Genomic DNA, 27,279 nt, shown 5'->3' with positions numbered 1-27,279 from the left:
AAACCCATCTTCCTAAGTGAATGGTTTAAAAAGGGTATTCTGTCGATTAATGACCTATTGAATGAAAGTGGCAATTTTTTAACATTCCACGAGTTCCGTGATAAATATTCCTGTGAATCCAATTTTTTACAGTATTATCAAGTTGTTAGCGCTATTCCGGAACGCTAAAGGTCTCTAGCCAAGTGCTCCGACATCATCAACAAATCATTTTTTACCGGAAATAATAATATCTTTTCCCTCGACGAATCGACACAAATTAATCTGTACAAAGCTAAGTCAAAGGACTTCTATAATTTGCTTAACGTCAAGATTCACATCGAAGATCAAACGGGCCCTAAACGTTGGAGTGAAAAACTCTCTTTAAAAAAGGACGTGTGGACTAAGATCTTTAAATCACTAAAAAACATTTGTAAGGAAACTAAACTCAAAGAGTTTCAATTTAAATTAATCCATAGAACGATAGTAACTAAGAAAGAATTATTCAGATTTGGCATTAAGGCGGACGATGAGTGTCTATACTGCGGAGATAAAGATTCAATTGAGCACTCTTTTATCGAATGTATGTTTACCAAATTGTTTACCCAAAAAGTCTTGAACTGGTTCAATCAAGTGAATGCGTGTCAAATTTCTCCTACCACAGAGGAGACCTTGTTCGGTATTACTGCAAGCTCCCACGACATAACAATAATACGCAATTTCAACTACACTACCTTATTTATGCGCCATTATATTTATTCAAGCAAGTTAAATAGCCTGGCCATCTCCATTCAAGATTTTATCAGTAAGCTACACATTAAATACAATCTTGAAAATTTGCCTTAATTAAATGTTTTAGTGAGAAGTACTCCTCCCTCCTCAAAGTCAATATACAGCATAATGCATTGTAAGTAACTGTATGTACAGCAAGTAATGTAAGTAGAGTATTATATTGTTAGCAGTGTAAGTAGCCCGTATTGCAAGTAATTGTATTTTCTGTAAGGAACTGTATTGAGTATTGTATTGGCAACATAAGTAACCCGTATTGTAAGTAACGTAAGTAAGTATTTTAGAACTGTGTTTTGTAAATTAAAATTATTAAAAAAAAAAAATCAATATTTTTCAAAGTTTATAGACATTTCTTTCCCTTGAACAGAGAGTAAAGTGCTTGAAAACAACCGTATGCATATGATTCACGCATTACTTGTGTAGCCTATAGTTCTGCGCAGGCTACTTGTAAACTGAAACAAATGATTAATGTGAATAGTCTTATCAGCTCTATTAGAGCTAAAAACCACGCCCGCATGTAGGCTTCTGATGGATCCATTTCACTTGACGTCATCGTGTCACGTGCACTTGAATGGATTCAATAACCCTAACCCGTTTGTCATCATGTCACATGGCGAGTGATTGACATTGTTATAGCAAGAACGCTTCACGCCAGAAAAGTTATATCACACAGAGCTCAACTCTGTGCTGACCAAAAACCGTCAAATTTAACACATCGTATTCTTTATTCAATACCTTGCCAAGTATTTCCAGCAATGCAAAGTAAATTACTTTTCGTCACGAGAACTTAGCAACAAAAGGTGAAAAAAATGAGAAAAACTAAAAATATTGTAAAACCACTCTGCTGTTTGAATTTCACAAGTAAAGGAACTTTTTTCTTTGATATAGGAGGAAACACATCATGAAAACCGAATTGGAATCGCGAAAATCGAGAATTAACTATGATTTTATTTCGAAACGTAAACAGAAAGTCCGTCTTTCAGTCACCATGGCAACCGCAACATATGCAAATTCGAGTCCGCAACGAAACTCAACAAAACGAAGCCGTTATCCAAAGTTATTGAGCTGTACGCTTGGTAAATTGAATCAATACACATGATTCAATAAATAAGCGACAGTCTAAACGTGATCCGAGGAGTTTTCAGTCGCATTTGGGTAACATGTCTTTGAATCGCGAATGCGTGCAAAGCGACACGAACGTTCGTTTACCGACATTTCTCGCTTCGAATTTCGAGATAATTCAGGAAATTACTTTTATAGTTACTTACGACATCTTCGGAATTGTTTCCTCGCCAAAAGCCATCTTTAGGATCTTTCAAATCATTTAAATTTGTATCAGGGGCTCCGCCATTTCAAAGTGAAATAACTTGATGTTCCAAAACTCGTTATGTAGGCCATATTCAAATTTCCTACCCAATTGAGTAATTTTCTTCACTTCCTGTGCTCTTATGGGGCGCTGGTGACACGATAACAAGAGAGCGTGACAGAGTTCAATGCAACGAAAAGGTGGAAAGAAAGGCAGGTTTTCATGATTTCTAGAGTAAAATTGTGTCCCTCTTATGCTTAGTCTGTCGTGCGTGACGCGAAAGAAAACCGCGAGAAAAAAAATGGCCGCGCGGACTCCTGGGGCGAGAAGCAAAACTTCTTATTTACCCTCAAACACATATCCACAATTTATCCGCAACATTACAAAGAACGCTGTTGTCTCTTGTTGATTTCTAGCTAGATCTTGACTTCAAGGCATATTCCCACTAACTCTCCAATATGGTGTCAAATGCCCAATTCCTAAAAGAATCTCTAACGTCAAATTTCCCCCTTATGGGGTAAAAGAAATAGGGTCGGTACAAAGCGTGAAGCCCTCCATCTGGACCCCCTTTTTGACCCCTTCTGGACCCCCTTTGGACCCATCTGGACCCCCATCTGGACCCCATTCTGGACCCCCTCTGGATCCCCTTCTAAAATCCCATCTGGACCCCAGTCTGGACCCCCTATATTTCTTCGAGAAAATATGGGCTCCCGATTTAAATTATATATACGGTAATGCGAAGAATGAGAAAACTCACACAGCCATGTACCTGAAAAAAAAAAATTCACGGAAAGAAAAGTAAAAAAGGTAAAACTACAGCATTTCTAGGTATTACAACTACGCCATCGTCTCTTGATCTTGACTGCTGAATAATTTTCTTCGACCTTGGAAATAGAGGCTTTTCAAATTTATCCGTTATTTCAGCCCAGACTGAGACCTATTCCGGCTTAATAAAATTATTAACATAACAAACCAAGGTAATATATAGATTTAGGCCAGCCTAAAAGCTAGCTCTTGGGCCGGGTTTTCCAGAGCCTGATTAAGCTAACCCAGGAAAAGGTAGAATTTTGATTTCATGCAACTTTGCGGTGAGGTTTTCTGTATATTGTTTGGCCTTCTGTTTTTAGTGTTAACAATAACGATATACACAAAACAAAGCAGCAAAAAACATTTGTATGGAAGAAAAAGTTATAATTCGGTTAACTTTTAATCCTGGGTTAGCGTTAAGCGGCTTCCGAACAATCCTGCCCTGTTTTCAACAAGTTAAGCCGACATGAACCCGCGATCCAATCGAAAACCAGCACTTGGTCAGCGGTCAACTTCAAAAAACACGTGACCTCAATGACCCGTAAACTTGAGCCCGCGATATGGTCACGTAATACAGGTCAACGGATACCTTGTTTTGACAGGTGTCAGTTGATCATAACATGGATTTCCAATATCAAAGAAGTACACAGGAAACCAAGGTTGCATGTCTCTGTCAACCTATTATTCGGAGGATGGCCGCCATGTTGCGCGACTCCGTCGTCGTCGTCGTCGTCGCTGTCGTAGACTGCAAGTAGTCCTTCTTTCGCTTAGTCCGTCGTGGTGACGCGAAAGAAAACCGCGAGAAAAAAATGACCGCGCGAAGTCCTAGGGGTGAGGGGTGCGCGAAAGGAGAAACTATCACCTAAGCCCAAGAGTTTCCTCTTTCACGACCGAGTGATTTTTCGGTGTAGGATTTCTAATCTTGACATCCTCTCATGTTGTCAATAACCCCGGGAGATATCCTGAATAAAATTGCTCTACTCTACTCTTCAAGAAGCAAGGCAAAAACATACGCCGTGAGAAGTATATCTTCGTTCAGTATTCGTTCAGCGAAACTGCAAAAGAAGTTTTAAAAAAGAAGACGGCGAATGAGGCATCAGATAACGATTTTCGTTGCGTCTGTAAGTGTAAATCTAAAAGTTATTGCGAAAATTTCAAATGCAGAGTTTCAACCGAGAATTTACATTATGTCTTTGAGATAGGAGATCATCAAACTGCGGTGAAATGTTTGCCGATAGCAGCGGAAAGTTTCAGGTGAATGTCCGGTTTCCAGTGAAAGTCCGGTTCTATCTTTCAAATGGACGGCAGAAAGGCCAAGTTCAGTGAATTTATATTCGCTGACTTGGACGATGCTGTTGAGCGGCGAAATCACTAACACGCTCGCAGTCGGGTTGGGGGCGGAAAGCTTTGCCAAACACAACACTGGATAAATTTAAATCTTTCCAAAGTCTGTTGGCCGATTCGCAAGAACATTGCGGGTTGCGAAGCGCGATTCCAACGCTTCAATTTACTCTGGTACCGCTTCGATTTGCTCCGGTTCCAAAACATTCCTGCAAGACGTCACATGAATCTCGAATGTTGACAAGACGTTGTCAACGCTCCTAACATAAGCCAATCATATTTTTGCGTTGTGAGAGCAACGCATAATTCAAACTCTTGGGCTTAGGCGGTAGTCCCTCCTTTCGCGCGTTCCTCGCCTCCAGTATTTCGCGCGGCCATTTTTGTCTCGCGGTTTTCTTTCGCGTCACGCAACGACTGACTAAGCGAAAGAGGGACTACTCGTAGTCTATCGCTGTCGCCGTCGTGCGTACGCGCCCACGAGCAATACCGCTAGTCATGAGAACCATGAGAAAATCAACTCATCGGTTTCCTTTTCTTTCCTATATGAGTATGGGGCTCCGCTTGAAGGCCCTTCGGGCCGCCGGAGCTCCGCTAAAATAGGTTTGAATTTAAAAAAATGCGAATAAAATCAATTACAATGTTAACACACCAAGGTAAAATAGGTTCATAGCGGCAAACAAGCAGAAAAAACGAACATAAAAAAAGTACAACGTTAACACAAAGTATTACTTTCTTGTAAACTGACGATGGATGATGTTTCATCCGAAAAATGTCCAGATGGAGGGGTCCACGTTTTATGCCGACCCCAAGAAATAGGCTACGTTTGATATATCAGTGTTCTAGCCATTAAATTTTTTGGAAAAAAACTTTTTTCTTTGGCCATCTAGTTTGCCAAGAAATAACACGCAAACTGTGGTGATAAACGTGACAATAGAACACTGTTGGAAAACAAAAATTGTACCGTTTTAGTCATCTCCCAGCGATTTAAACAGGGGGTGTTTAACCCAAATTGCGGCCATTATTTTATTATTTTATTTTATTTTTATTATTATTTTTTTTTTTTGGCTAGTTGTGCAGTTTAGAGATAGAGAGAATTTTACACGGTCTTGTTATGAAAACATGTAATTGTATCAGTACAAATTTTCAATACCCTCGGCTTTATTTTATTACTACGCAAATTTCCCAAATTCAGCCTCTATATTTTTATAAGATATGTTCTTCAAAACATAAAAGAGTAGAAGATGTTTTGAACACTATATAATACTTATCACGACTAAATAAACAGCAACAATCAGGCAATTGGATTTTCGGCCTCTAGTTTAGAATAAATAACCTAGATAGTTAGTTTCTTACCACTTTTTGACAAAATAATATCGCGGAAAATAAAGCATCCGTTTAACAAATAATAAAATCTCATTTAGCTATCGGCTAGAAACATATGTCCTACACTGTACGGCTGTAGCCCCTCAGTGATCCGTTAACCATAAAACAATACGTTCCCATATCTGGTAAAACGTTTTTCAAGTGCATGAACTTCGCGCTTATAACAAAATCGTTCCTGCCTGTTAAGTTTAAGCTCGTCGAATTCACTTTTTTACCATACTATTGTCATCGACACGTTCCATTAATGCAAATGAGTTTGTATCCCACACATAAGCCATTTGGTACCTATTTTTATGTGTTTGCCAACCTTTTTATGAGCTAAACCAGTACTTCCACTGTATATTTCGCCATGCCTTCTTCTGATTGCGTGATGATTGCTAAAAGGCACCAATACGACACATCTCAACTTTTTATATATATAAATTATTGAAGGAAACATCGTGGTCACGTACTCAATATTAGATGGGAAGCCACAATTGAATTGTACAAATTCTTATTTTCTTAACACATGAAGTTTTGATTTTATTTCTTTTACGTTTTCTATTTTCCATACAACTGTAGATTTCTAAATAGGTTTTAGCGTTAAAAAAATGGGTTGTTACATGTTTGTAGCAGAAATTTGTTTCCATTTTACATATATATATATATATATATATATATATATATATATATATATAGGCAGAATAATATGGTTTTCCAAACGGTGACTTCCAGTAGAAGGATCAAAAGATACCGTGCTTCAATGTGAATTTTAGTTAAGTGTAAGATGAGGCGTCATGAAGCAAACTTCTAACTGTTCCGGCTTTTAATGTGACGTTTCGGCCTTCGGCCTTCTTCAGATTGGAACAATATTTACAAGTTAAAAAATAAAACGTTAAAAATCGTTGTAAGTTTACAGATTTGCATGTATATATATAAGATCAGAAAAATGTAAATATAGTTACATAATGCTATAAAACCTGAAATAATAGATTACATAACAAGCTAATGTCAACTTACAAGAACGCGCCGGGTGATAAGATTACAACAATGTATCTGCGAGCGCCTTAATTACTAAGTGTATAATAGTCAGTCTAATTCTGTATTGTAACAAGCTAATGGCAACTTACAAGAACGCGCAAGTGATGAGATTACAACAATGTATCTGCGAGCGCCTTAATTACTAAGTATATAAGTGTATAATAGTCAGTCTAATTATGTATTGTAACGGACGCGATTTTTGGATCTAAATTCCCGTCTTTTATTAAGACCATGAGGGCTGAGTGTAAATAGCTGGGAGGTCCAATAGGCCTCTCTGGTCAATAACAACTTATCAATATACGCAGCAACCCCCTGGCTAGTAATTTGTTCGATGACGATAAAATTAATTTCGGAAATTTCGTGCCTAGTACAATTAAAATGGACTGCAAGCTCACACGTCTTTTTGTTGGTGAGCATGGATGATTTGTGATTGCGAAAACGTACCTTAAATTATGTTGTGGTGGAACCTACATACTGCAATTTGCATTTATTACACGAGGCCAAGTAAACAACGTTTTTGGAAGAGCAAGATAATTTTTGCTTTATCTTGTAGACTCGGCCTGTGGAAAAGCTTTTAAATTTGGAATCTTGAATTAAAAAATTTTTGCAAAGATCACAAAATTTTTCCATCTAAATCGATTTTTCCAGCATATCGCCGTACCAAAAATCTCAAAGATATTTTAGCACCATCTAAATTTCGTGGCGACAACGGGGCAAACCAGGCAGAGAACGAAATGGGAGGGTGCTTCAAATGTTGTACTCGTTGTGATCTTTGCAAAAATTTTTTAATTCAAGATTCCAAATTTAAAAGCTTTTCCACAGGCCGAGTCTACAAGATAAAGCAAAAATTATCTTGCTCTAATTAGTTGCTTTAATTAGTTAAGGAAAGGCAAATTGTGGAGAGTCGGAAAAATAAAATACAAGTACTTTACTGCGTCGAGTTGATTACACTTTGTAGCGTGGTTTGTACGTGGACAATATCTAGTCGAAGAGCGTTACGGGCAGTTATGGGATCAATTCCTCCCGAAGTGACCATATCATGGCTTCATTCTTGATGCTGATGTCGGCCCTTGAGCAGTGTCCACAAACTGTAACAAATATTAAGACATGTTTGCTAAAAATCTATCATAGAAGTATTAAAGAAAATCGAGAGGCATGCGAATGCGCGTTTGCTTTCCAACGAGGAAATTAATATATTAATTTTGCCCTCGTTTGGACTTGAAGCCACTAGCTTAGCGTTTATTTTTGGAACTATAAGACCCCCACTTAGATCGTGCAAAAAGGCAATATTCTCGTGGGAAATGTTTATACTGAATTTTCATCATCGTCATCATCATGATTAACTCCTCTCGTATCGCCAGTAGAAGCCGTGATTGGACCGTAGACTGTCACATTCCAATGAACTGGCAGTAGCAACATCTCCAGGTTGTGATGGTTCGTTTCCAACGCGTCCGGCTTGTGTAACAGCAAGCTTTTTACAAGACAAGCTCTCAGCCCTGCGCCCAACCTTAAACCTAGAGGACCAGGGAGGCACTCTTTGTCTAGTCTCTACATTTCTAACCCCTATCCTGCGCCGGACTCGGATGAACCTACAAGAAGCGCAAGACTCCAGTCGAAATAGCTCTGGGTATCATAGAGACACAGAAACTGCCCCGGCACGATAAGATAGCAAGCGACTGCTGTATATTCGGAGCAGATACGTACTGAATATCGCTTAACTTAATCAATATAAAATTCCGATTTATATCACGCATATATCGTTCACGATCAAAAAAAGGTAGAAATCTCCCTGGCTTTATTTATTTATATATTTATTTTTCTTCTTTGAATGCCCATTCAACAAAACAGCTAAGTTTCGTTTGTAAGTTGCCTTCACAAAATTCAAGTCAGAAACAAGCCTTACCTAAACGATTATCTCTCGAAGCATCTGCCGTTATATTGTTTCAAGTATTTTTTTCAATTCTTCAAACGATATTACATGTACCAATGCCGTATTGGCCATGTTTGTAACATATTTTAAGGGCCTGACAACATGAAGAGCTAAATTGTTACATCACAACTCACAACATCGTTTGTTCATAGCATCATGTGGTTGAAGCTTTGTTTCATCGCTCTTTTGTTTGTGGTCGCTTATGGGAGGTCTTCTCTTCAAGGTGAGAGCCGCCACAACTTAAGAGTGACTTTTAGGTTTGGACATATTTTTCTTTCGGATAATTTCTTATACAACTCTGTTTAGTTGATATGGCATAACCGTTTTTGTAGATGTAGATTAGTTCGTTGCTGTGGGTCAGATTTGTGTTGAAGGCAGCTGGCTCTAAGACAGAGGGAGGGCTAGGCGAAATGACTTGTTTTTGCGCGTTGATGTGATCAGGAAAAGTCATATTTATATTTCCTTTCTCTACGTTCTTTTGCTTAATCTGTGATTTATACGTGTTATATATAGCGTATACGTAGTAAAAGTAAAATATATTTTGTCTCCTAAAGATGCAGAAATTAGCGTTGAAGGTTTTTCTTCACCAAAAGTACAACGAACAGAACACCGGAATTCACGGAGCGTACTCAGTATTATGATCACCTAATATCGTTGACATGGTGCACATACCCACCTCGATGGAAGTTATATCGCTCTTTAGCCACTATAGGTTTAAGCTGTCTGGATTCTTTCTTTTAATTATTGCGTTTGGATATTTAGCTGCCTTTTGTGATCTTTAGTTTAGGTTAAACCGTTAGAAGAGTCGGAAATATCGGTGAGTTCCAGGCTCTGGATAGATAAACTGAATAATAGTTTAAATATCTGGGGGAAGCAACTTCACTACTGATCATGTGAATGTGGTGTTATCACTGTTTCCAAGAAACAAGGTTTGCATTTTTTCAACAATGCTCCCTTGGTTAGCCCTGACTCCCATCGCCAGCACCCCAAGTTTACTCGCAAAAACATCTGCGTAGATTACAATTGGTCAAATATAGCACTTTCTGGGAAGATTGTATTGTTAATCATTTTGATGGACACTCTATCCGCGAAGACACGGTGATACTCAAGGTGAGTTAGGTAGTGAAAACAAACTGATTCATTTGTTTTTGTCTAAAGATCCAGGGAGGCATAGCGATGAAGTGATCGACAAAGGTAAGCCAATGCATGGTGGATCGGCTGCTAAGGATTTCAATCTGTAACAGCTTTCATAAGACCACAGCGGGTAATTCCTTAGCAGAAACTTATGATAATAGAGCGAATGGACACATCGGCAAAATGACTGCGCATGGTCAGTGCTAAAAGGATTGAGGCAACTTTTTCACCAAATTTCAAACCATCAATGGACGGAAACGAGTTTTACCAATCAGAACTGAAGGCATCGTTAATTGAACGAAGACGCTTTGGAAATGACTTCTGAAAAGCTTTGGACGATCACTGACAAATTCGACACGGATGGACGAGTTTTTGCAAGAAATTTGGTACTGTAACAAATTAAAAACCACTTTTTGCTTTAATTAAAGATATACGAAAGAAACCTCCTGGAGATCAAGACTGTCTTCGACCAGAAAACAGCCACTGTCTTCTCACTACCTCAGCCTTCCAAACGAGCCATTTTGTTGCTGTTTTGTTGCAGATATGTCGCTGCTTTTGTTGGCCAGCTGTTTTGCTCTTGTTGCTGTTGAGAGTGACGTAAAATAGCATTGCACCCATTTCTTTCCGCGTAATAAGAAACGAGGCATGCGTATTCATTTTTCCGCTGTGTAGAATGGTTCACGTACATTTTTTTTGTTCTTTATAGCAAATTCGTATTTGATGCAGGAAATCTGCTTCTTCCTAGCGTTGCCTAAATGTTCTCTTGGAGGATGAAAATTCATGTAGACCTTGAGAGGAGGTATAACCCTGGGGAAAAGGACTATATACATGTCTCACCCATTCCCTTCTCTTGTCTCAAGGCATTGACAAATAAGACACATTCCAGAACTAATGCGGATGATTCCGCTTGAGTAATAGTTCGATTAAATTGCGTTAGATAGTTAATTCAGTTACAGGTAGCGCTTTGCCCAGAACCATAATGTTTGCCATCGGTTATAGTTTATGTGGTATTTGTTTATGTTTTGCCAGTATAACTTAAACATACCACAAAGAAACCCAATACCGCAAAGTTTAACTCTTTCACCAACCTGTAGTAAAATGTCAATTTATTGATGTGTGTGTGTGTGTTTTTCCCCTTCGGTTTAGGTCTCGAAGATCCTGTACCATGGGGAGGTATGCAGTCATAACCTTTGTATTTAATTTTTGTTTCATTATTGTTGTCGCTGCTCTTTTTGTCCAGCCGTTTTGATCTTGTTGCTGTTGAGAGCAATGTAGCCTGATGTGTTACTGTTGTTGTACCCGCTAAGAGTGGTATCATATACCCTCCAGCTGTCGATCTCACGACGAAAGAATCGAAGAAAATACCCGCCTGACTGAAACATTGGAGTAATTACAGCCTTAACTAGCCCACATTTCCTTATAAATGTGTAAACTGGCCAAATTTAGAACGCGGGTGTTCGGACGGCTTCGGACATGCAAACAATATACCTTAATACAAGTTGCTGATGTTGATGTTGTTGTTATTGTTGTTGTTGTTGTTGTTATTGTTGTTGTTGTTGTTGTTTTTGTTGTTCTTGCCTGGTAATAGAAAAGTTAGCCTTATTTAATTTCATCTTTTTTTTCCTGGTGGGATTGATATAACAATAACAATAACAGTAACAGTAACAGTAACAGTAACAGTAACAGTAACAGTAACAGTAACAGTAACAGTAACAGTAACAGTAACAGTAACAGTAACAGTAACAGTAACAGTAACAATCACAATCACAATCACAATAACAATAACAATAACAATAACAATGACAATGACAATGACAATGACAATGACAATGACAATGACAATGACAATGACAATAATAATTAGGGACGATAACAATGGCTTACTAAAGGTATTACATATCTACTACCAAAAACAGAAGAAACAAAAAACCCAAAGAACTATAGACCGATTACTTGTCTTCCCACGATGTATAAGATTCTGCCATCCATCATAGCAGGACGAACATACACTTTCTTGAATGAACAACAGCTCCCACCATCAGAGCAGAAGGGCTGTAAGAGAGGGGGCTACGGATGCAAAGACCAACTCCTGATAAACAAGATGATTCTGGAGGACTGTAAGACCAAGGAAAAGAACCTATCCACAGCCTGGATAGACTATAAGAAAGCATTTGATAGTGTACCTCACACATGGATAATAAAGTGCATGGAAATCTGTAAGATCTGCCCTGTGACTGTCAACTTTATCGCCGAAAGCATGAAATGTTGGAAGACAACTTTACACCTCAACCACGATAAAGGGTCAATGACATCAAGGCCTATCAATATCAAAAGTGGAATCTTTCGAGGAGACTCTCTCTCCACTCGTGTTCTGTCTTGCCCTTGCCCCACTGAGCTCATTACTAAAGGCAACCAATTATGGGTATGAAGCCCAGGGTAGAACAATCACCCACCTCTTTTATATGGACGACCTAAAAACATATGCAAAAAGTGACAGCCAGCAAACCGGCCTACTCAATATTGTAAAGACATTCAGTAATGATATCAAGATGGAATTCGGGCTGGACAAATGCGCTAAAGCTACATTCAAAAGAGGAAAGCTGACAGAAACTTCCGATCTACAACTTGACATTGACACCTGTATCAAGGAACTAGACCAAGAGAACACATATAAATACCTTGGCGTGGATGAAGGTGATGGTATACAGCATGCCAAGATGAAAGAAAACGCGAGGAAGGAATACTACCGCAGAGTAAGGATGGTCCTAAAAACGGAGCTCAATGCTGCCAATAGATTTGAGGCAATCAACACCTTAGCTATCCCAGTGGTGACCTACAGTTTTAGCATAATCGACTAGAAGATGAGTGAAATCAAGAGGTTAGACACAAAAACAAGAAAACTACTCACCCTATCAAAAATGCATCACGTAAAAGCAGATGTAGACAGACTCTGCCTCCCAAGAAATGCTGTTGGTAGGGGTCTTATCCAATTAGAAGCCTCTTACAAAACAACCACGATAGGGCTCGATACATACCTAAAGAATACTGATGATGCCCTTATCGAACTAGTGCAAGAACATGATGGCAGAAAGAAATTGTACTCTATACAAAGGCAAGCAGAACAATTCAAACAAGAACTAGATCTAACAATACCAGACAAACAAGCAGAAGAAACAACCACCAAATATGCAAAGAGAACCAAAAAAATGGCACGAAATAAGACCCAAGAAAAATTAACAAAGCAGTGGAAGGACAAAGCCCTACGTGGAAGATACCCAAAGAGAATAAAGGAAGCAGATGTTGACCACCACAAAACCAACCAGTGGCTCAAAAGCAGTGGACTGAAGGCAGAAACGGAATGATTCATAATCGCAGCCCAAGACCAAAGCCTAGCTACCAGATCATACCACGCCAGCATTATCAAAGACGGTACTAGCCCCCTATGCAGGATGTGTAACAAATACGACGAAACAATCGACCATATCGTCTCTGGGTGTCCTGAACTTGCGAAAACAGAATATACCCACCGACACGATAAAGCAGCCGCGTATATACATTGGAAAGTCTGTGACAACTATAATATAAAGAAATCACAAAAGTGGTATGACCATGAGCCGGAAACAGTTACAGAAAACGGGGATGTCACGATATTTTGGGACATGCCAATACACACAGACAGGAAAATAACAGCCAACAGACCCGATATAGTGATTAAAGACCACAAAACGAAAACCTGTAAATTTACTGACATGGCAGTACCATCAGACAGAAACACATCCGTGAAAGTCACTGAAAAACTATCCAAATATAAGGACTTGGAAATCGAAACAAGCCGAATGTGGGGCATGAGAACGGAAACGATACCAGTTATCATTGGAGCACTTGATGCTATCGAAAAGGGACTAGAAACTTATCTTGGAAGAATTCCCGGCCAAATAAGCATCAGTGAACTACAAAAGATAACCTTGCTAGGTACAGCACACATTTTGAGGAGGGTGCTATCAAGCTAAAAACTGGCTATCCCCTAGTGCCCCAGGACCATGGTTTGGTCTCGGCTCTAAGGACTCTAAGCAAACATTACGTGAGGACGATAATAATAATAATAATAACAATAATAATAACAATAATAATAAGAGTAAGAATAATAATAATAATAGCTAATTGGGGACACCTAAAAGAGTTACAGTTACAATGAGTGTTGGTGTATGACCTTGCAACTGAAGTCAGATTTGAAAGCAATGAACAAACAAATAACACGCTAAGACTGTGCACCCAGGCTCAGAGGATAAAAAAACTTGGAAATTAAAAGGCTAACTACCCTGAAACCTCTTATTTGATATTCTCGCCTTATGTGATTACAACACGTTCATCTTAGGTAGTAGATACAGATGCCCGTTTGGCTGGGCCTTCAGATGCATAAGAAACAAATACAGGAGGTTTCAGTGTAAGTGCTGGAGGCGTCATTACCGAGGTAAGTGTACCACAATCACAACTGACACGGTTTGACCAAGACTTAATACATGTGTAAAAACAATCATCCATCTAGTCGCAGCCATGCAAAGCTGTTTCAATTTTTTGTAGAAAAACATAGCACCTAGCTCCAGGAAGCTGGGCAGGGCTTTGAAGAAACGGTGACCGACCGGAAGTACGAAATGACGGACGCACGACCTATTAAGCAACCGACCGAATGACTGGATTACTGTACGTCGGACTGTTTACCGTCGGCTTTCTTTAACATTCCTTTACTCGCTGACTTAATATATTAATCGGTTGATGAACTCATTTACTTTTAATCTTTCATGTAGGAAGAGGTAGAGATGAGCCAGTGAACAACTACTGAAATCCTCGGAAAAGAAGATATCGAAGAAATTTAAGTGAGGTTAGCGTTCTAAATATAGTGCAGACCGGGTACCGACACTAGAAGGGACACGCAAAAGTTTCCATGTTATCCGGGTATCCGTAATCTTCCTCTCAGAACGTAAGTCAAGAATACGGGTTTTATCGAAAACAAAAATGAAATTTAAGAGTAACAGCACGATTTTCAATGCCTTAAAATAATACCAACGTGTTCACCAATGATTGAAAAGTTCTTTGATACCGTAAGTGTTGCATCAACTGATAAAGAGTAGTTATAACGACCCGTCAAAATCTGCGTCTTGAAAAGTGCTGGATACTGCACGTTTTGAGCCAACTTAATTAAGGTGGCTTAAAAAAGGTTCTCCAAGACTCAGCAGCGCCTGTTATGACTGCCTGCCGAAAGTAAGCATTGCTTGCGCGGGCAAAAATGATGCAAGTGAACCAAAGACACGGAAACAACTTCCGCACATAATTGAAACGCGTTAAAACACTTTGGTAGGACGTAGTGACGAATCCAAACTACCTTCAAACATGTGTTTAAGCCTAGGACCTATAAAATATGACAAAAAGATCAATAAAAAAAAAAACCGGTAAAGAGTTTCAATTTACTGTTGCTTTTTCGCACGTGATACATGAGTGTCACATGACACGTGCGCTTATATAAGAGCCATACTGAGTTCGATTCCCGTATAGGGGTGAATCGGGTTCAGAACCAAAATATTAAAACAACAACTCCTGCAAGACCGATTTTGACCCATGAATGATCACTTGTAATTCTTTGAGGCGCTTCGCATGGGTACTCTCGTCCCGTTCGCGCTTTCCCTTTTGGGAATTATTATCTTCTCTTTCTTCATTTTTGGTTTTTGTTTTTATTTATTTATTTTTTTGTTTTGTTTTGTTTTTTTACTACAATCCCAATAAACTCTATTAAACGGATTATTATGATTTTCTTTAATTTAACTTCGTCCTCTTCATAACTTTCCAAGGCAGATCACAAATCGTTTCCAGTGCTACTTGCTGCGCAACTCAACCACAAAAACACTCTAACTTTTTTATTACCTTGCAGGTGGCTTGTCTCCTCTTGCCTTCGACATAACTTGAGAAACTCTAATAAAGGAAAACCACAAGGGGAACCAATAAGAAGAGCCAGATTATTCTGGTAGACGCAGAGCAGTAAAATTCCTTCACAACAACGGATTCAAATGATGTACCCTTTAAGGAATAATAAAAAGTCAACGAGGAGGGGGAAAATGTTTGTTGCTTCTTCGAACACCCCCTCCCCTCCCCCATTTTTAAATGCCCTTGTATGTGCTTACCAAAACGCACCAAAACCTATTTAATTTGCGAAACGTTTTCCTCTTTAGCATGTCCATCGAAAGTTTTAAAGTAACTCAATTTCGTATCATTATGGGACCTGGTGTTGGACTAGCATCCCACCAAGGGAGTGGAGAGAGTTACAACCCCCCAGTTGTTTCGTTCTATAGAGAGCGAGATCAGCTGTGGCAATTGGAATCATTTTGGATCGAGTGCAACTAGCCTTTAACTTACCTCCATCGGGATAGCAATAAAAGTTTTCACTCACCAAACATCATTCCTACTAAAGTTCTCCATATAATCGTCATAACTTTGTCTCGAATCTCAACGACACATATGACAAGCTGCAAATGGTAATTATAATAAAACACTGTATTGAATTTGCATACAATATGCTATTTTTAATTCGAAACTTGACCCCACAAGCAAGTCACGTCGGTATGATTAAAGAATGTTATTACTGCTGTTGTTGATGTTGTTATTATTGTCGTATTTTCACCGTCACGCAGACAAAAGGCAAAAGGACATCTGAATGAAATTATTATTGTCGATAAATCGGTTTTTTAGCATACTTTTAGTATAATAGCTGTAAAAAAAACTTTAATACGACCAATCATTTTCACGACAACACTTTCATAACACAACGTTGGTGGCTTTACAGGAGGTCCGTCATTGCACCTTTACGATTGAAGCTGGCAATTGCATCGTAAATGCTTATATCATTTAAGCATGCAGGTTAACTGAACATGGTTTACAGCAAAGATAAGGTATGAAACCCTTAATAACTACCACGGTCACTTCACTAACCGTAAATAATTACTATATGCAAACAGTGCTCTATAAGAGTGAATCAAAAGACGCGTCAGAAACATTTCAAGTACTATATCAAGCACGAGAGACAGTGTTTCATCGGGATATCAAAACACCGTGAAGAGCGTCGAAAATACGACGCGCAGCGGAGTATTTTTGACGAAATTCGAGGTGTTTGGATAGCCGATGAAACACTGTCTCGAGTGTTTGATATATCTTCTCAATCGAAACAAAAACTAAGGAGTAAACGGAGAAGTAAAATCATCAAAATCTATGCTAATTATGACCGGATATCCAAACCTCCGTCGCGGTTGTGATTTTCTTTGTTCTAACTTGATGAAATATTAACGAGTTTGAGAACATATATTCTTACTTCCCCTTGCTTTGATCGCCAAATAAGGATAACCAGGTGTAACGGGCTTTTCTTTTCCTTTTTCCCACACGTTCACTGTTACTTTGATAATGTAGTAGGAGTAGAAGAGACGGAGCGGAAAGATGCACTCAAAAATTTACCCGGGAGAATCTCATATAAAAAAGACGGGCGTGCTCGTCGCACCTTTTAGTGGTTAAGAAAGCGGCATTATGACAGGAGATATTTGACATTCAACTTTAAGAGCAGAACTTATTCGAATGTCCAGATAACTATGAAAATTACTTTCTTAATTACTTACGATACCTTTTGGGTCATTTTATTCTGCCGAAGATCATCTTCAGGATGTTTGAAACCGTCAAAAATCCGTTCCAGTGATTACAACATTTTGAGGGGAACTGCCTAAGGAACATAAAAATCGTCGTGTAAGCCACATTTAAGTGTCTTAGCTCAAAATCGCTCAGCAGTTGGATAATTCTATCGGCTTCTTGTTCTCCAAATATGGCAGAACACAAGGAAGTAACGCAATTTTTTTGCAAATTTTTTGTACTTGGGGTCTATATCGACCCAGCGGCACGTGACTTGCTTCCATAGAGCAGAGGTTCGACTGTACAGTAATTCCTAGTTCTAGATCAAAAAGCAGAATCTTTTAAAACGTGAAATCGATCTAGTTGTGTCTGTTTTTAGTTTTGAGCAGTTTATTGGAGGTGACATAATATCTCTTTTCCACCCACACTCGATACACAATACACATGGTGGACATTTATTGAATATTACTCTAGTTGGTTGTGGGATTCGGATGGCGTTTTGGAGAAACTGAAGATTAGCTAAATTTTTAGCTGTTAGCAGGAAAATGGGGCGGTTTTTTCTGATAACTGATATCTGAGATTTCCAAAATTTACTAAAATAGATGAAATATGAACTATTAGAGTTTTAACTGATACCTGCGAAATCTCCCAAAACTCAACCGGTAACTAAGATTCCGCCGGCACTCCATCAACGAACACCATCTAACGACTGGTATTTACCCATAATCGAATCGAGAATCTGTTACAGCGGAGGCATCTTCCATACTGTGCGAGAGAAATTTCACAAAAACGAAGCTTGAAAACTCTCTTCAAACCGGAGGAATTGAAATCGCCGGCTTTTCGTTTACGTGTGGACGGAGAACATTTTAAAAACGGAGCTTTTCGAAAACAATGACACCACGATAATAATGTTATTCCCTTGACCAAGTCTTTCTCAACCACAAATCTAAACGATCTTTAATTTTTGCGTTTTCAAATTCCTCCAGCGTAGTGTGGACGGAAAACTTTTGATGAGTTTTCAGATAAAGCTGACCTCCGTTCTAAAATTTCTCTGCCGTAGTATGGAAGGGGTCTGAGGAGCGTTTTATTGTTCGCGAAAACATACATATACATGTTAAAACATACACTCCTGCTCTAGCTCCAAGTGATTTAAGTTTCCTTAGGCTTCAACAAATTTGCAAGTGTCGTGTTTGCGGTCCACATGCTTGATTCGTGACAACTGCCTCTCACGCGTGTGAACTAACAACGCTGAAAGGACCTGAAAGGCAATATCCGGCTTCAGATAAGCATGGAGAGGATTTTGGATATCTTTTCTTCCCAAATGACTTTATATTTTAATTTAGACCAGAAAGAATGAGGAAGTTTCATACGAATTTTAGAAATACCAATATATATAACTAGACATTCTTCCGAAGCAAAACTTCCACGCAAAGCCATTATAAAGGAATTCAGTCATCATAGAATACAGGAGGAAAGTAAAGGTCGGCACACACAAGCGGACTAGTCCGTGCGACTAGTCCCCGCAACAAGTTGCGAGGACAAGTTCCATCGTGTGAACTGGCCATTTTGTTTCAAGATCTAAACTTTGGTCCCTGCGACTAGTCTCACGAATTCAAACCAGTTTGAATTTTTGGGACAAGTCCCGGCGACTTGTCAAAACGCTTCGTGTGAACTGTTCGTGGGACAAGTCCCTGCGACCAATCCCTTCGTGTAAGCTCATCAGGAGACTAGTTGCAGAGACTAGCCGCAGAGACTAGTTCCCTCGTGTGTGTCGGCCTTTAGACCCTTTGGTCTCCACGAATTCGTTGCTTTCACTTGAAGTCATCAAAATTCTAAGTTCTAAATGTTTAATCATACGATTCTATTATTTTGAAGTATTATATAGCTAGAAAACATTAACCCTAGTGCTTGAATTCGGAAACAATGAAACACTTATTAATTTGTTACGTCCTTAGTAGTTGAACGAGTGATTGAAATGTCACGAAAACGGATATTTCATTGTCATTTAGACTTTTTGGACGTGGAAATATTAAAAAAAAAAATGATATTTTAAGAGCTTCGCGGTAAAAGTTCCATTGAGGGACAACATCCGGCTGCATACTGTAACTGATGATATCGCAATTTTCTCAATATTTTATAAAGTTCACCATAATTCGGGCTCAAACATGGGCCACAAGGCTAAAGTTTTGACAAAACGTTGCTCTTTTTTCGGCCCAAGAATTAATGTGTGAGATTTAATTAGTTTGCAGGAAAATACGGTACTTACCTTTTGCGGGCTACCAAGCAAGCACAGGCGTCTGGAGTTACATTCTTCAAAGGAGCTCAGTCACAATATTTTGAGTTATTTTGGACGGGTACAATTTTACGTTTAGATTGAATAAAACCTGAAAATAGCATTTTACTGAGATAGAAAACACCAAAAGAGATAACAATAAACCATAAAGAAACAAGGATGGAGAAGATTAAGACGGATTACGAACGACGAACTTGAAAATTTTAGCTTAAAATTCAAGATGTGCAAAACGTGATGTAGCTCCTTTCATCCAGAACTGAAAAGATGTAAGTGCTAGAACATTATAATATGTGATGTGGTAGGGCCCTAATATGTCAAATGAGAATAACTTCTCCATATTATAATTAAGTGATTCAGCAAACCGGATTTAGGCTTTCCCGATCAACTTTTAACTGTCTCCAAGAGTGATATATCCTTAAATTGGAACTAAAAAAGTCGCGTTTTTGGGGGAATAACGTCGGGCAATGCTATTTTACTGAAGATGTGTTCTCAAATGGTGAAGATCAGAGAGGAAAAAAAAAACACAAGCATTTTTTGCGGACATTAAAATAGTTTAATTCCCTCAGAAGAGAGACATTTTATCAAAAACTCAGAGGAAAATATCCAAACTTACATTGCTGTTCGAGCTTTGACACCATAAGGGAAGCTATTTGACTAGCTTTAGTGAGCCAAGGTCATTTCAATATCAACCAAATCTCAATTTTCAATCATCGATGGAATTTTGGCCAAGGATGTAAGCGAATAATGCGTAATAAAGTTATTTTATTGTAGTGCTTTTAATCTGATATGAATGCTGAAACCCCTTAAAAATCATGTTTCCTGTGCTCTACAATCTTGTATCAACTCCATGTTGCTTGATTGATGTTTGCTAAACGCTTACAGAAATAAATTCAATATATTGTTATTCCATTACCAGAGGAGTTACGTTTGTTGCAATTCGTAATATTGTATTTCTGCAGTGAGTAACCAAAACTATCAAGTTTAACAGAAGGTACGTAAAGCCGACGATATCAAAAGTTAGCGTTGATTCCCTGCACCATTTAAGAAGCTGTTTGCGGGCATTAGGGAAGTAGTTAGGTATTGATATTTCGTGCTTCAGGCCAAACGAAATACTGTACCGTTCAATTCGTTACCAGATAAACTGTTTTGGGATATGACAAAAGCACAGCTTTGGATGAGCTTGTAATTTCGTTTCAAACTGGTATTTACAAAATAATAATAATAATAGTAATAATAATAATAATAATAATAATAATAGACGTGCGAAGCTTTCGTTAACTGGAATTATGCCCTATTTCTGGGGTTGTGGCCTCAGCCCCCAAATACCGGCGATATTAGACCCGTTATATATATTGGTGCTAATAAGTGACATAGAGATGATTATGACGTTTGAATTTAAAGTTATTATGATTGCTGCATTATCATGTTCATCCCAAATACGTCCATGTTAAAGATTTAGGCATTTAAGTTACATGCAAGTGAGGCTATTGTTTTCTTGTTATGTAAGCACAGCCAGAATATCACCGTTTTTGACTGAACGCTTACAACTATTTAGGGAATAAAGCAACAGAAATTAGAAAATAATACTTTGGTTAGCCGCAAGAAAGGAACTGATGTATGATCATGAATTACGTGAATTAGCTCCCACGGTATATTTTGTATTGATTGACCAAGTGATAGATGAACAGTATATTTATATCGGTTTGTAGAAGTTCACCGCTCCTTCCTCATTTTCTCCAATTGACAACTTGTTTCACCGACGCTAAATAAATGTCGGTTGTTGTAGCTCGTAAATGGATACAGTTATTTTGCGTATCATTGACAACCAAACATCAGTCGACAATTTTTTTCACCTTATCCCAGTGACAGGGGGTCAATAGTAAAGCATGACGGTAAATTCATCATTCCTCTATTTAAATAGCTTTTTGCGGCGTATATTACAGCAGATATGGCCATGTCAATTCACAAGAGCACACTCTCGTCACAAGAGCAAACTTTTAGTGTCAATCGTAAATAAGTTTTGGTCTTTTTTTAGTGCAAAAACACTTATAAGAACACTTAACCATTAAAACATCTTTGGCGGCACGTACGCACGGAAAGCAAATCCTATAAAAGAAGAGCAATAAAACCAACAGTTAGAATCGTCAGTTGGTAGTGCACCTCTTCAGTCCTAACCATGGCCAAGAAAACCTTTATGATCGCAGTGATATTTTTGGTGATGCTTGTAAGTTCGTCCCTACAAGAGGAACTAGAAGACTTGCCAGGTAAGTTTTGTTATAGCCCAAAATATTTAATATCTCCGTCTTTATGTTAGTCGAGGACCCAAACGAAATCTATCGACATGTTTGTCTATCTTTTGACAATCCAATACATATCGCTTTACACTCGTCACTTTTTTGATCAGTTTTCTCTGCCATTCCCTCACCAACTATGTGATCAAGTATGTGTCAGGCTCAATAAGTGATTCCTTTTTTTTTTCTTTTAATGAGTCCAGAAATTTATTAGCTTTCGCTACATGTTTGTTTGAAACTCACTGTTACTAATCCTTCTAGTCCGCCAAGTTGAAAAGGTAATCAAAATGGTTGTTCGTAACCATGTTAGCCGACGTGATAACTAAACGCCCGGTCACAATTCTGAAAATACCTTCATTTTTGATATTTAAAACTTTTAACGATAAAAATCAACGGTAAAACACGTAAGACGTACCAAAAGATTTGCAGGTGTAAACGGACAATAAAAACATGTAAAGGAAAAAACTAATGAAAAGCTAATTAAAAACCTTAGCGCGAATTGAGTCAGATTGTACATTGAGAGTAGGTCTCAGCTCGTGAATGTAAAAACATCTCATAGACCAGAAGGTCAAATTTGTTCGTGCACTTCATTAAAACGCTAAGATTCTTTGTAAGATCTTTTGGACCAGCCAAAGAATGTTTGTCGCGAAAATGCTTGCCAATTGATAAAGAAGAGTTTCTGTGTTCTTCAACACGCAGATGGAGGTGTGTGAAACCAAATCCTATAAAAGAAGAACAAATAAAACAAGTCTTTGGAATCGTCAGTTTTAATAACCCACGGTTTTACCGTTGATTTTTATCGTTAAAAGTTTTAAGAAACCTTTACTTATAAGATTTTTGATATTTCAGTTCTTTATTTAAGCTGTTTGCGTTCTTTAATTATTTGTCCATGTGCATGCATATACAAATATTCACACACTTTGGGAAGTCATTAAATACAAATTCTTTTAATTTTAAATCGTCTTAACACGTCAATGTTCCAGATCAGGCTAACGATCCAAGGTGGAAGTACTTGAGTTATGGGGGTAGGTAGAAAAGAGTTCATCATGTCTTAAGTAGTCCATAATATTTACAATCAAGAACGGATGAAGAGCAAGACAGTTTATCCCTCATATAGGCCTTATTCCCAAAGTTCCTCTCACATTATTTTAAAATCACTCCCTAGGTTCCTCCTACACGGAAATACCAGGAGAGCCTAGAAAAAGTCAATCATGTGACCCTAAATTTTGTTCGCGTGGACAGTCGTAGCAGCTTGACACTTTTTATCCTCCACGAAAACATCCACTCAACGCGCGTGGTAACATCATGGAGCGAATAACTGGGTACCAGCTATAAAAACAAATACAGAGGGATAAGCTTGCTTTAGGGATTAACCCTCTTATCAATTCTTCTTTTAATTAATCAAAGTATATTTGACAGGTATTTAATTATTATTTGTTGTTGGTTTGTTTCCTTGATGGAATCTACACGAGATCGTGATATGATATGCACATGAATCTTTTCAACTGTCTGTAAATACGAAATTTAATTCCAGTTGAGACAGAATCCACGCAAGGTGGAGGCCTGGGACCAGACAGGCCGTGACGTCGAATTAAGACCGTAGTTGGTCACATCTTTCGAACCGGCAAACAAATAGAAAAGATACTCTGACGTGGTTCCAATTTTGTTTTGAAATTGTAAACAATTACGAAAGATATGTAGACCTACATTCTTGTTTTGCCCGAGCCCTAAGAGCGTCTGCGTGGGAGGTCACTTTTCAGATGGCTGTAGGAAACCTTAATTTTTTTTCTCTCTCTCTTTTCGCTTTCCATATCTCGATTTCAAGTAGATTCCATCAGGGAAGTAAGAAAATACCTGTCATATACATTGTGCACTTTAAAATAATATAGTACAGCAATTTCACCTAAAGCGTCAATTCAAGATGTACACCACGTATCCATATACGAATAAATAAATCCCGACTAAAAAAGTTAGTGTTACTGTGTTGCTTTCTGGTTCAAATGCTATTCTTTTCTTCTTTCTAGTCTGTCACGCGGTTTGTCGTATTAGATGTCGTGGTGTTGGATATAGGTGCCGGAGGTCTTGGTACGGCTACAGGTGCCGTTGTCTTGGCAGACCGAGAGGGGATGAGCCACTGACCGAAGAGAATTAGCAATATGCTTTCTTTAACTGGTGAGAATATTACAAAACATTATAGCGTGTGATAAGCTGCTCCTGCATGAAAGTGTATGAAGAATTACACTCAATTTCTATTACTGACTTTTAAATTAAAAATCTGAAACTCTTCTCGGCTTTGCAAAATTAGGTAGCTTAGTACTTTAATCATGGCGACGAACATCAGTGACGAATTCTAAACATAAACACAAAACGTGCAGAACAAAGCCATCTTATGAAAATATTTTGTCAATTAAATCAATTTACAATTGATGTATTAATTAGTACTGCTTCTTTGAAATACTTAATTCTTTCATAATTCTCGAAGGAAGATATCTCTTAATTTTATCTTGGGCCTTTAGATTGTCCATAACTGTTTCAATTTCTTTCTGAAATATTTGATGGGATACGCTGTGAAAAGTTTTTCTTTTTTCTTTTCTTTTCTTTTCTTTTTTTTTTTTTTTTTCGCGAAAAGCAAAAATACACGAACTGCTAGTTCCAACCGCTTGGAAAATAATTGAAATTGCATTCACTTGTGGGCATCATAACCAGTGCTTCGTTCAGTTACAGTGATTTAAAGTGCAGTCAGTAACAAGCTATCAGTGAAAGGCGCTACTTGACGAAGCAATCAGATTCACTTTTACCTTCATTGCTACTATCTGGGCCATTTATTTTTTCTACTCACCCCAGGCTTCCTCTAGCTCTCCAATCCAAGATTGCGGTTGCGATGCTTCTTATCTAGAAATACAGACTCTCCCGCAGTAGGCGCGGGTCCATAAGGAAATTCGTTCCGTCTTGGCGATACAGTAACTAAAACTCACTGTGAAAATTTGCACTTGTTATTTGCAGCATACGACTGTTCAAATACGGACGGACCAAAAAACCTTTTCACTTAGAAATATCAAATGGTTATGATACCACTTAAGTTAAAGTAAAAACAAATATATCTTTCTTATTCTATTGCAGGTAACTTCATATCTCATCTTTCAAAAGCCATTTCCGTTACAAATTAAAGAGTTTGCAGTTTGACAAAGTAAACAACCTATTTATAACAGAGATCATAAAACAACAGTAAAATAAAGTAACTAGCAGAAATCCAAAGAGTTTGTGACTTGCCACTGTTGTTGTTATCGTTGTTTTAGCGGCTGCTGCTACTTCTTATTTTCGTTGTCGTCGTCGTTTTTTTATTATTAATATATATTCGCCTTCCCTAGTAATCCCGTACATTACTTCTCCAACCTTTGCGTCACCCAACTAAAATTCGTTCCCAAGTGAAATGCGATCACCCAAAGAAATACGTTCACCCCGAGAAATTCGTTCACCCAGAGAAATCCGTTCACCCAAAGAAATGGGTTCACCCGGAGAAATTTGTTCACCCAGAGAAACGCATTCACCCAAAGAAATGGGTTCATCCAGCGAAATCCGTTCACTCAGAGATATCCGTTCACCCGGAGAAATTCGTTCACCCAGAGAAATTCGTTCACCCGGAGAAATTCGTTCACCCAGAGAAATTCGTTCATCCAGAGGAATACGTTCATCCTTAGAAATACGTTCACCCAGAGAAATTCGTTCACCCAGAAAAATTCGTTCACCCGGAAAAATTCGTTCACCCAGAGAAATACGTTCACCCAGAGAAGTGCGTTCACCCAGGGAAATACGTTCACCCAGAGAAATACGTTCACCCAGAGAAATTCGTTCACCCAGAGAGATTCGTTCACCCAGAGAAATACGTTCACCCAGAGATATTCGTTCGCCCAGAGAAATACTTCACCCAGAGAAATTCGTTCATCCTGAGAAATTCGTTCTCCCAGGGAACTTCGTTCACCCAGAGAGATTCGTTCACCCAGAGAAATTCGTTCACCCAGGGAAATACCTTCACCCAGGGAAATACGTTCACCCAGAGAAATACGTTCACCTAGAGAAATTCGCTCACCAAGAGAAATACGTTCACCCAGAGTAGTGCGTTCACCCAGGGAAATACGTTCACCCAGAGAAATTTGTTCACCTAGAGAGATTCGTTCACCCAGAGAGATTCGTTCGCCCAGAGAAATGCGTTCCCCCAGAGAAATACGTTCACCCAGAGATATTCGTTCACCCAGAGAAATGCGTTCACCCAAAGAAATACGTTCAGCTAGAGAAATTTGTTCACTCAGACAAATACGTTTACCCAGAGAAATGCGTTAACAAAGTTCACAAAGAGAAATACGTTCACCCGGAGAAATTCGTTCACCCAGAGAAATACGTTCACCCAGAGAAATTCGTCCATCCAGAGAAATCCGTTCACCCGCAGAAATACGTCCACCCAGAGAAATGCGTTCACCCAGATAAATGCGTTCACCCGCAGAAATACGTCCACCCAGAGAAATGCGTTCACCCAGAGAAATTCGTTCACCCGCAGAAATACGTCCACCCAGAGAAATGCGTTCACCCAAAGAAATACGTTCAGCTAGAGAAATTTGTTCACTCAGACAAATACGTTTACCCAGAGAAATGCGTTCACAAAGTTCACAAAGAGAAATACGTTCACCCGCAGAAATTCGTTCACCCAGAGAAATACGTTCACCCAGAGAAATTCGTCCATCCAGAGAAATGCGTTCACCCGCAGAAATACGTCCACCCAGAGAAATGCGTTCACCCAGAGAAATGCGTTCACCCGCAGAAATACGTCCACCCAGAGAAATGCGTTCACCCAGAGAAATGCGTTCACCCGCAGAAATACGTCCACCCAGAGAAATGCGTTCACCCAGAGAAATTCGTTCACCCGCAGAAATACGTCCACCCAGAGAAATGCGTTCACCCAGAAAAATTCGTTCAGCTAGAGAAATTTGTTCACTCAGACAAATACGTTTACCCAGAGAAATGCGTTCACAAAGTTCACAAAGAGAAATACGTTCACCCGGAGAAATTCGTTCACCCAGAGAAATACGTTCACCCAGAGAAATTCGTCCATCCAGAGAAATCCGTTCACCCGCAGAAATACGTCCACCCAGAGAAATGCGTTCACCCAGAGAAATGCGTTCACCCGCAGAAATACCTCCACCCAGAGAAATGCGTTCACCCAGAGAAATTCGTTCACCCGCAGAAATACGTCCACCCAGAGAAATGCGTTCACCCAGAGAAATTCGTTCACCCGCAGAAATACGTCCACCCAGAGAAATGCGTTCACCCAGAGAAATTCGTTCACCCGCAGAAATAC

General features: G+C 38.8%; 2 long non-coding RNA genes across 2 annotated transcripts; both read left to right on the top strand.

Moving 5' to 3' along the window:
- Positions 1-8,489: 8,489 nt before the first annotated feature.
- On the top strand, positions 8,490-15,698 carry LOC145481287 (uncharacterized). The gene is made up of 6 exons (XR_014048613.1): positions 8,490-8,775; positions 9,711-9,746; positions 10,833-10,859; positions 14,062-14,157; positions 14,492-14,565; positions 15,610-15,698. It is a non-coding gene; the product is annotated as an uncharacterized LOC145481287 (long non-coding RNA).
- A 5,888-nt stretch (positions 15,699-21,586) lies between these two features.
- LOC145481288 (uncharacterized) lies at positions 21,587-25,213 on the top strand. Its single transcript, XR_014048614.1, has 4 exons — positions 21,587-21,902; positions 22,913-22,954; positions 23,954-24,101; positions 25,050-25,213. It is a non-coding gene; the product is annotated as an uncharacterized LOC145481288 (long non-coding RNA).
- The last annotated feature ends 2,066 nt before the right edge of the window (positions 25,214-27,279 follow it).

Source organism: Orbicella franksi, chromosome 3, assembly GCF_964199315.1.
Source record: "Orbicella franksi chromosome 3, jaOrbFran1.1, whole genome shotgun sequence".
NCBI classification, from domain to species: domain Eukaryota; kingdom Metazoa; phylum Cnidaria; class Anthozoa; order Scleractinia; family Merulinidae; genus Orbicella; species Orbicella franksi.
This window is presented reverse-complemented; position numbering and strand designations above follow the sequence as displayed.